The sequence below is a fragment of the Lithobates pipiens genome, unplaced genomic scaffold (assembly GCF_037356315.1).
Source record: "Lithobates pipiens isolate NorthernLeopardFrog02 unplaced genomic scaffold, aLitPip1_a1.2 Scaffold_37, whole genome shotgun sequence".
Lineage (NCBI taxonomy): Eukaryota > Metazoa > Chordata > Amphibia > Anura > Ranidae > Lithobates > Lithobates pipiens.
Genome location: NW_027507825.1, coordinates 19,978,162 through 19,988,961, shown reverse-complemented (window position 1 = coordinate 19,988,961; position 10,800 = coordinate 19,978,162).

Genomic DNA, 10,800 nt, shown 5'->3' with positions numbered 1-10,800 from the left:
TGTTTCATTGACTGGTCCGAAAAAGGTATGGCGATCTTGTCGACCACCATTTCCAGGTGGATCAGACAGATCGTGGTCCAAGCTTATGCCTTGAAGGGGCAGGTGCTCCCTTTTCCTGTCACAGTCCATTCCACCAGGGCAATTGGGATCTCCTGGGCATCAAACATCTGTCTCCCAGGGGTGTAAGGCGGCGACTTGGTCGTCCGTTCACACTTTCACAAAATTCTACAAAGTTGATATAAGCGTATCTTTGGATGCTTGCTTCGGCCGCAAACTTTTGCAGGTGGCTGTGTAAAGTTGCAATTTACACTTTTTAAAAAAGTTACTATATTGTTGTAAATGCATTTTTGACGCATACGTTGGCCACGAGTTATGGTGCGGCCATTTCAAATGGCAGCTCCTCTGTTGAGGCGTTCCTCTGGTTGTGGGTGAAGTAATGTTTTGCTGTTTCCACCCCTAGTTTTGACACTGCTTGGGGACATCCCTACGGTCAAGATTTAAAGGAGCTGTGTCCGTCAATGAACAAAAGAGAAAATAGGATTTTATTACTCACCGTAAAATCCTTTTCTCTGAAGTTAATTGACGGACACATTACCCACCCCTCCTATTTTACGTTGTACTGCTTGTTGACATACTGAGCTGCAGGAAGCAGGCTGAGGGGTTATAGCCAGAGGGACTGCCCCCTGGGCAGTGCTGTGCAGTCTTGCTGTTTTTACATGTTACATGTTCTGCCTAGTCCTCTCAGAAAGGTGGCGTGATAACCCTACGGTCAGGATTTAAAGGAGTTGTGTCCGTCAATGAACTACAGAGAAAAGGATTTTACGGTGAGTACAAAAATCCTATTTTTGACTTTTTTTTTTTTTTTATCAAGTTTTCATCTGCCATATGTGTTCTAGATTTCCTTAATTTCCTGTTCTGTAGAGACAAATTAAAGAAAATGCTTCTTATTGGAAGATTTCCTTTCTGTTCCTGTTACAGTAGCAATTCTGAATTCCGTATTTTCCCCTTTATAAAAAAAAAGAGATTAGATCATAAGGCATACCTGAGAACTCTGAGCCTTGGGGTCAGCCCCTGAAAGTTCCCGGATCGTTAAGTTTTGTTTTCCGTCATTACCTTCTTGGCAACTCTTATCAGGAACTGATCTAAGCCGCCACTAAAGACTATTTTGCAGTTTGCATCATTGAGCTTCTATGTATGTGAACAATATCATACATTTCTATCTCTAACAGAAGGGCGTTTTGCAATAAACACAATCTATTATATGGGAATTACACAGGAAAACCACATTTTTATCACTGCAATCACAGCAAGATTAAGTCAATTTTTTTTTTCCTTCTAAGTTTTGTTACAGGTGACTGGTGTGTAAGTGTAAATAGTTTTAATTTGATATAAAATACAGTTCCTATAAAGCTAAATTGGCAACCTGCTAAATCAGGGGTCTCAAACAGGCGGCCCTCCAGCTGTTGTTAAACTACAAGTCCCATGAGGCATTGCAAGGCTGGCAGTTACAAACATGACTCCCATAGGCAGAAGCATGATGGGAATTGTAGTTTCACAACAGCTGGAGGGCCGCCAGTTTGAGACCCCTGTGCTAAATAAAGGTTCCATCTACATATGTGAGGTGTCTTACCTGCTTACTGTAGATATTCATTGATCTGCTCGGCCAGTCCTGCAAATCAGGTGTCCCCTGACAGACAGCATATCTAGTTCCTGCTTTCCCTGTGATCTGTCTACAAACTACACTGCAGCTGAGCATTACAAGTTAGCCTAGGTACAATGATGGCAAACCTTGGCACCCCAGATGTTTTGAAACTACATTTCCCATGATGGTCAACTACACTGCAAAGTCCATGCGTTTCATGGGAAATTTAGTTCCAAAACAAATGGGGTGCCAAGGTTCGCCATCACTGGGCCAGGACCAGTCCCGTTCTGTTATTGGAGAATGTAGGCACAGAAACACACTGAAGAATTCATCACGCTGCTCCCTCTTCTTGTCGGGAAGCTCCCAGCACTGCACAATACAGTACAGTCCGATTATCTCTTGGTACTGCCCCTTGCTTTTGGAGTCCTCAAAGTAATATTAAACCTTCAGTTTCACTAAGCACTTTCAGCAGCTAATTTAAAGTGGCTGTAAAGGCATGACGTTTATTACCTTAATGTCTTCCCATAGTTACATCGCCTCTTCAACTTCTTAAATACTTACCTGAGTCCTGTTTCTATCCAGCGATGTGCTCATCTGGGGGCAGCACTGGTTCTCTCTCCCTGCCCTCAGAGGCACAGAGACAGCAGTGATAGCCATTGGCTACTGCTGCTGTCAATTAAATCCTGTAAGAGGGTGGGGCTGAGCCACTCTGTGTTTGCCTTGGATGCACACAGCCAGAGGCGTATCTAGTGAAAATGGCGCCTATGGCAAGCACTGAAACCGCTCCCCTATCAAAACATTTGAAACCCATCTTTCAGATAACCTTAACAAAACTACAAGTCAAGCTCTTTAACCTTTCAATTAACAAATTATAGATTGGCACTGATGAGCTGCACTAATGGGCACTAATAGGCAGCACTGATGAGCTGTACTGATAGGCATCACTGATGGACACTGATAGGCAGCACTAATGGTGGCATTTATAGGTGACACTGGCACTGAAAGGGGGCACTGATGAGCTGCACTAATAGGTGACACTGGTTCTGATAGGGGACACTGGCACTGATGAGCTGCACTAATGAACACTGGTAGTAATAGGCCTAGGAGGTACCGACACCCCCCACCCTCCCTCTAAAACAATTAACCTACTTCAGCCAGAACCAGTACACTGAGCTGCACTTATCTGCCTGACTTCCCCAGCCCCATGCAGTGGCAGAGCTTACTTGTTCCTATACTTGTACGGCGCTTCCTCCTCCTTGCTTGCAGAGGTGCCGCCCACACTCCTTTCCCACCAGCCTCTCGGGCCGGCCTCTGGATGACGTCATGCCACCCAGGATGTCAAGGGGAGGAACACGCTCAGCCTCAGTGCACTGGTGCGGAGGCTATGCAGCGCAGCATTCTCTGCAAGGAAATATATGTAGTGGCCGCTGCCGTGGGCCGACTCACTGTCTAGGGCCTATAATTCAGTTGCCTGGTGAGACAGCAAGACAGTGTAGCGGCTGGCCAGTAATTGTGTTTAGAATCTCTATTGGGCCGATATTATGGTAGGGGCCTGGAGCTTCAATAGCCCCTACGTTAATTCGGCCCTGGGAAAAAGAGACCCTGGTAAGTCAGTGCCTTGCTGCCCAGCCACTCACGTGTGCCCCTTCACATGGCGTCCATGGCACTTGCCGTATCCTAGATACGCCACTGCACACAGCCCAGTCTGGGAGCGAGCCCACAGGAGCGCCACCATAAGTATAACATGTTTATTATTTTAATAAAAAAAAAAAAGTTATAATTTACAACCACTTTAATCACGTACAGAGTATTCAGCTTTTTTATCTTTTAATCCTTGTATATGTTCCAGTTTAAGCTGCCCCAGGTTTCTGGTTTCTGAGTGACTCCTCTTCTTTTTTTTTTTTTTTGCAGGATCCTATGGGCTCACCCTTGATTGAAGAGACTAGAGTTTTGTCTCCCTGCATTGTGTGCATCAAGCCTAAGATGGCCCAAACTCTTTCCCATCCTTCTCCAAGTTAACAGACTGGTAGGAGGCTTCACTGTCTACTGCGATTTCCTGTAAAACCCAGAGGTTCAGGAAAGCAGCACTGAAAGAGCAGGAGCCAGCAGCACCTAAAGTAGTGAACTTCAATTGCTGGGGTAGGAATAAAGAAATACTTTACAGAGGAATTTTTATTTCACTGTGCTTAATTTGTTAACAAATGGCTCAAAAGGCTAACAAATACTAATGCCCTGTACACACGATCGGACTTTCCAACAACAAAACCGTGGATTTTTGTTCGGAGGATGTTGGCTCCAACTTGTCTTGCATACACACAGTCACACAAATGTTGGCCAACAATTACCCTGTTTTCCCCAAAAATAAGACCTAGCATGATTGTTGATGATGGCTGCAATATATGCCCTACTCCCCAAATAAGCCCTAGTTAAAGTCCTTGTAGGTCTTATTTTCGGGGTGGGGCTTATTTTCGGGGGAAACAGGGTAGGGCTTATTTGGGGGTAGGGCTTATATTGCAGCCATCACCGACAATCACGCTAGGTCTTATTTTGGCGGAAACAGGGTACGAATGTAATGACGTACAAGACATACGAGATGTCTCCTTTACGAACGCTAGTTTTACAAGACCGAGCGCTTCTGGCTCGTACTTGATTCCGAGCATGCGTGGACTTTTGTCCGACTGACTTTTGTACACACGATCGGAAAGTCCGACAACAAAAATTTGTTGACAGAACCTGCTAGCCAACATTTGTTGGCAAAAAGTCTGGCGACAAATGTTCAATGGAGCATACACACGGTCTGACAAGCTCACATCCAATATTTGTTGTCGGAAACTCCGATCGTGTGTATGGGGCATTCGAGTTTAATACTACTTTAAGCCAATTGTATGAAAAAAATATTGAATTATGTTTTAATAAATTTATAATTGGATTAAATGGCTTCTCATATACCTTTGTGTGAAAAGACACTTGCTGTCCTTTCCAGGAGTTTCAAAAAAGTGTACCGTCACTTTTATGATGGGAAAGTCTCAACAACTTCCCTGCCTCTCATTCATTTTCTTTATTTATTTAAAGTATTTAACTTATTCCTGAACCCTTTCATTCCCATAGCTTCATTCCTCCAACACATCAATTAGTAGCCATATCCCATGTTCTAGTTTATTGCATTAACTACATCTCTACCTATTACATCTCATAATATAATACAAGATCTACTACATTTCTTCCTAACCCCATTCCATCCTATAGTGTAATCCATCTACATCTGTTCCCAACCACATTCCATCCCATAGCATAATATATGTAGCAGTGACATCCTTGCCTATTAATGTGGTTATGTATACTTTAATGTTAGGTATATGGACATTACTGTGGTTTCCGTACCAGAGCCATCTAGTGACCAAAAATGGGTAATGCACCTGTATATTATTACCTCCGAACAAACTAAAGACTTGTACAGGAAGTGACTGTTTGGATTGAGAAGGTTGACCTTGTTACCCAGGAATCTGTGTGACCTACCCATGAACACTCTTACGCAGTGCATGCTGGGTAGGGGATAAAAGGGACCTGCGCGGCCATTTTAGGTCTCTTGGGATCACGTTGCCGGCCTGTGCGGATCTGTGGAGAGGTTTCCAGGAGACAGCGGCCAACAGCCATCGCAGAACGCCAGCCTGTTTGTTTGTGAGGTGACCTGACGGAGCCTGAAAGACGGTAGCCGGATTGAGAAGTTCCAAAGACACTCAGCGGAGAATCGGAGAACCGGATTCACTCAGCGGAGCGATACAGAGCGTCTGGCCCATCTGACTGAGAGGCAAGCCACAGTCACCGGACCCAAGGGATCATGCGGAACTCTGATCCAGTTGGTGAGCGGGTTACGGCCCACCGTTTGTTAACTTTTACATGCAGTTAGACTCACATACAGGCCTCACTGGAATGCGTGGTTCCACGGAGGAGTAGCAGAGCAACTGACACTGAGCAGGCTTGAGGCCTATCTACCTTGGCGCCTCAAGCGTTGTAAATAAGTTATTGGAGTTACACCAGGAGCATTTCAGCTTAACCTTCCATGGACTTTGGATTACAAATAATAAAGGAGTGGCTTTAGCTAGCGAAAGAAGACTCCGGATAAAGTACTTTAAGTGAGATCTCACAGTTAGCCTTTAAAGTAAGGGGAGCTCTCAGGTCTATATATATATATATATATATATATATATATATATATATATATATAATTTATAAAAAAAATACATTTCATATTGTTTTATATTGAAATATATTGTGCTGTCATCCTGAGTTGGGATGACAGCACAATTTCTGTAATCACCTGTCCAAATATTTTGCAGTAAACAATATTTCTGGTTAAGTATCCAGTTGTGTGGCGTACTGTTTTTCCCCACCAGATGGAGCCAGTGGATCCTGAGGGTATAATACAGGTACTTCGCATTGTCTTATATTGTACTCTATTACATTACACCACAGCTGTGACAAGGGGATTGAGTCAAGCTAGTGGGGTTTCTCGGTAGAGTGCAGGCCCAATTCAAACCAGCAGCTCCTTCGGGGGTCAGTACTACATATATTTACTACATCTCTTCCTAACACAATTCCATCCCATAGCATAATATATAGTTACATAGTTAGTTAGGTTGAAAAAAGACACAAGTCCATCCAGTTCAACCTTATCTACTACATCTCTTCTTAACCCCATTCCATCCCATAGTACAATCCATCTACTGCATCCCTTCCTATCCCCATTCCATCCTATTGTGTAATCCATTGTGATAGGGTACAGAGTTTGCATGGGCAGGGCTACAGAGCATTTTGAGAGGAGAAAACAAACTGTTTTGGTAGCTTTCTCCAGGTTTTGCCATTTCCGGATGGGGCTCTGTAGTTTGTAGATTTCTAAGTGTCTTGGATGGGGCGGAATCTCCAAGCCTGGGCCTGGGTGTTATGGATAGCCAGCAGGGTGTCTGCCCAGGTGCACACAGCCCATGTGAACATGAAAGAGACAGAAGGCACGTGGGCCTAATGCATTATCCGCAAAGAAAGGCTTTATTAATATACTGTACAAAGGTAGGTAATATACTCACAAAAATAGGCTTGAATAAAAGCATATCACAATATTCTTCCACATGGGTCCATAAAACCATCCACATGTCATGGGACTGTACCGTAGAGGCAAAGGCTAACGCGTTTCAAGGAGTTCCTCTTCCTTAGAGGTAGCTTGCTTGCTTATTGTCAGGGCTGGGCTCAGCCCTTCCTTCTCAGAGCTGGCCGCTCAGCTGTTGGCTAATTGCCAGCTCCTATCTCTCCACGGTTACTCAGCTGTTTATGATATCCTGCTCGTCGGTCCTACCTACTTAAGCCATTCAGCCCAGTGGAATGTTGCCTTTGCCTTAGTCAACATCACAGACATATTCTCCTGTTTATAGACTTGCTTTGCTGACATCCCTTCTGGCTCCAGATCCTGCTTGCTACATTGATACCTGTCTTCTGGCTTGGCTGACTATCTGTTCCGGTTACTGAACTTTGGCTATGTTTTGACTATGTTTGTTCTTTTTACTTTTATTATTAAACAAGTGTGATTTAACTGTACTTCTGTCTCGGTTTCATGGTTTCTGACACTTATATGTGGTGTACTGGATTGTGATATGCTTTTATTTAAGCCCATTTTTGTGAGTATATAACCTACCTTTGTATATTAAAAAAAGCCTTTGTTTGGGGATAATGCACTATGCCCATGCAACTTCTGTCTTTCATGTTCTAGCGCTTCAGATTCCCCCAGTCTGTGGAGGGCAGCGAGGAGTGCATTATCCAATTTAAAGAGTTCATGATCGTATGGAGGCCCACTACACAGCACAGGCAGGAGATCAAATTGTCTGATTATGCACACAGCCCATATAACATAGTTGCAGGGTTAGTCTGGTTGAAAAAAGGTACACCTTTTTGAACCAATAAAGGGGGGGGGGGGGGAAGGGGTCATGCAATCCTATGCCCACAGTTGATCCAGAGAAAGGGAAAAAAAAACTAGAAAATCTTGACCCAATTTGCTCCAGCAGGTGTAAAAATGACTTCCTGATTCCTGATCCCCCCCCGAGAGGCAATCAGATATTCCTTGGATCAACTTGACACATAAGGCCCCTTTCATACGTGTGCGACTTTTCCTGCAACTTTGGACATCAGAGTCGCAAGACAAGTCGAACCCCATGATTCCCAATGATAACCATTCATATCTGTGCAACTTCAAACTAGTCCCTGTACTACTTTGGTCCGACTTTGATGCAAGTTGAGATCCATAGTGCTCTAGTTTACACAGGCATTCCCTGAAATCGTGGCAAAATCACGTCAAAATTGCACCGGCAAAATCATGCAACTTTCAAGTCACGGCAGTGTGAAAGGGGCCTAAAAGCTATTATACAATTATATTAGGTGCCCCCTTGTCCTCTGTGATGACCTTAAAGCGAATAACTCAACACCGAGTTCACTATATGGACCACTTATGTACAGTATCTCACAAAATTGAGTACACCCCTCTGTAAAGATTTTATTATATCTTTTCATGTGACAACACTGAAGAAATGACACTTGGCTACAATGTAAAGTAGTGAGTGTACAGCTTGTATAATAGTGTAAATTTGCTGTCTCCTGAAAATAACTCAACACACAGCCATTAATGTCTAAACCACTGGCAACAAAAGTGAGTACACCCCTAAGTGACAATTTCCAAATTGGGCCCAATTAGCAATTTTCCCTCCCTGGTGTCATGTGACTTGTTAGTGTTACAAGGTCTCAGGATTCAATGTAGAGCAGGTGTGTTAAATTTGGTGTTATCGCTCTCACTCTTTCATACTGGTCACTGGAAGTTCAACATGGCACCTCATGGCAAAGAACTCTCTGAGGATCTGAAAAAAAATAATTGTTACTGTATGTAAAGATGGCCTAGGCCAGGGCTCAAAATTTCAAGTCCTCAGCTACTAGCCATGCCTCAAGGGTTACTCACCACCAGTTGCCCTACCCAACCCCTACCCTGCCCCTAATTTCGCCCCTAAAGACGCCCTCATAAATTATCACATGAAATTACGCTTAAATGTTTTATGCAGAATTAAGTTCTAAAAATAAATATTAAAAACAACTTTATCCATGCCTATCAGTCCAGCCACACCTGTGCTCAATGCAGCCTTACCTGTGTCCACCAATGCAGCCTGCCCGTGTCCACCAATGCAGCCTGCCCGTGTCCACCAATGCAGACTGCCCTGTGTCCACCAATGCAGCCTGCCCTGTGTCCACCAATGCAGCCTGCCCTGTGTCCACCAATGCAGCCTGCCCTGTGTCCACCAATGCAGCCTGCCCTGTGTCCACCAATGCAGCCTGCCCTGTGTCCACCAATGCAGCCTGCCCTGTGTCCACCAATGCAGCCTGCCCTGTGTCCACCAATGCAGCCTGCCCTGTGTCCACCAATGCAGCCTGCCCGTGTCCACCATAGCAGCCTGCCCGTGTCCACCAATGCAGCCTGCCCGTGTCCATCATGCTGCTTACCTGTATGCACCATGCAGCCTACCTGTGTCCGCCATGCAGCCTACCTGTGTCCATCATGCAGGGGAACAGAGGAGAGGAAGGGGATTGCCGGCCAGATGATCAGAGTGCTTAGGAACATCATTGGAACAGCTTTCATTTCAATGGCAGTGTGTTCCTGCTACTCTGCATTACATACAGCCCCACCCCCTGGCCAGGGAACTTTAATACACTTCACTCGTGCCGGGATTGGACGGGTGATCTGTCAAAGTCCTGGGACCAGGGGGCGGGGTTGTGTGTGACAGCGAGTGTGGGGAACACTCTGCTATTGAAATAAAAGCCGCTAGTGATGTTCCTCATGCTCTGATCTGGCCACCTACTCTCCTCTCTCTTCCCCCTCCGCAAGCGCTGGGAGAAGGACTCCCATACAACCCCGCTCCCAGGCAGACCTTTCTCGTCTGTCTTCAAAATCCACTCACAACATTTGCGAGCAAGCGAGTGGAATTTTTGAGGGCTGGCCTAGGCTATAAGAAGATTGCCAAGACCCTGAAACTGAGCTGCAGCACGGTGGCCAAGACCGTACAGCTGTTTAATAGGACAGGTTCCATTCAGGACAGGCCTCGCCATGGTTGACCAAAGAAGTTCAGTGTCTGTGCTCAGCATCATATCCAGAGGTTGTCTTTAGGAAATAGACGTATGAGTGCTGCAGAGGTTGAAGGGGTGGGGGGTTAGCCTTTCAGTGCTCAGACCATACGCCATACACTGCATCAAATTTAGTCTGCATGGCTGTTGTCCCAGAAGGAAGCCTCTTCTAAAGATGATGCACAAGAAAGCCTGCAAACAGTTTGCTGAAGACAAGCAGACTAAGGACATGGATTACTGGAACCATTTCCTGTGGTCTGATGAGACCAAGATAAACGTATTTGGTTCAGATGGTATCAAGCTTGTGTGGTAGCAACCAGGTGAGGAGTACAAAGACAAGGTGTCTTGCATACAGTCAAGCATGGTGGTGGGAGTGTCATGGTCTGGAGCTGCTGCCGGCGCCAGGATGATTGAAGCGCCAAAGCACCAACACTAGCCATTTCCCCAATAAATTGCCTGCAAAAAAAACGTATTTTCTGGCAGAGCCCCACCTGCGACTAGACTCTGGATCTGCCTCTTTAGTGGAAGAGGACTCCAGTGGCATCTTGTAAAGCTCTTCTGAACGTTATGCCCAGTGCTGGAAAATAATTGTGGCTACACAAAATATTCACAATTTGGGCCCAATTTGGACATTTTCACTTAGGGTTGTACTCACTTTTGTTGCCAGCAATTTACACATTAATGGCTGTGTGTTGCGTTATTTTTGGGGGACACTGTTATATCATCTGTAAACTCGCTACTTTAAATTGTAGCCAAGTGTCATTTTTTTCAGTATTGTCACATGAAAAGATATAATAAAATATTTACAAAAATGTGAGGGGTGTACTGACTTTTGTGAGATGCTGTATTTATACATGTTGATTATATCCCCCCTTAATCTCCTTTTCTCAAGAGAGACCAAATTCAGTACCTCTAATTTCTCCTCATAGATGAGCTCCTCCATGCCTCTTATCAGTTTGGTTGCTCTTTTCTGCACTTTCTCCAGTTTCCCAATATCCTTTTTTGTCAACTGG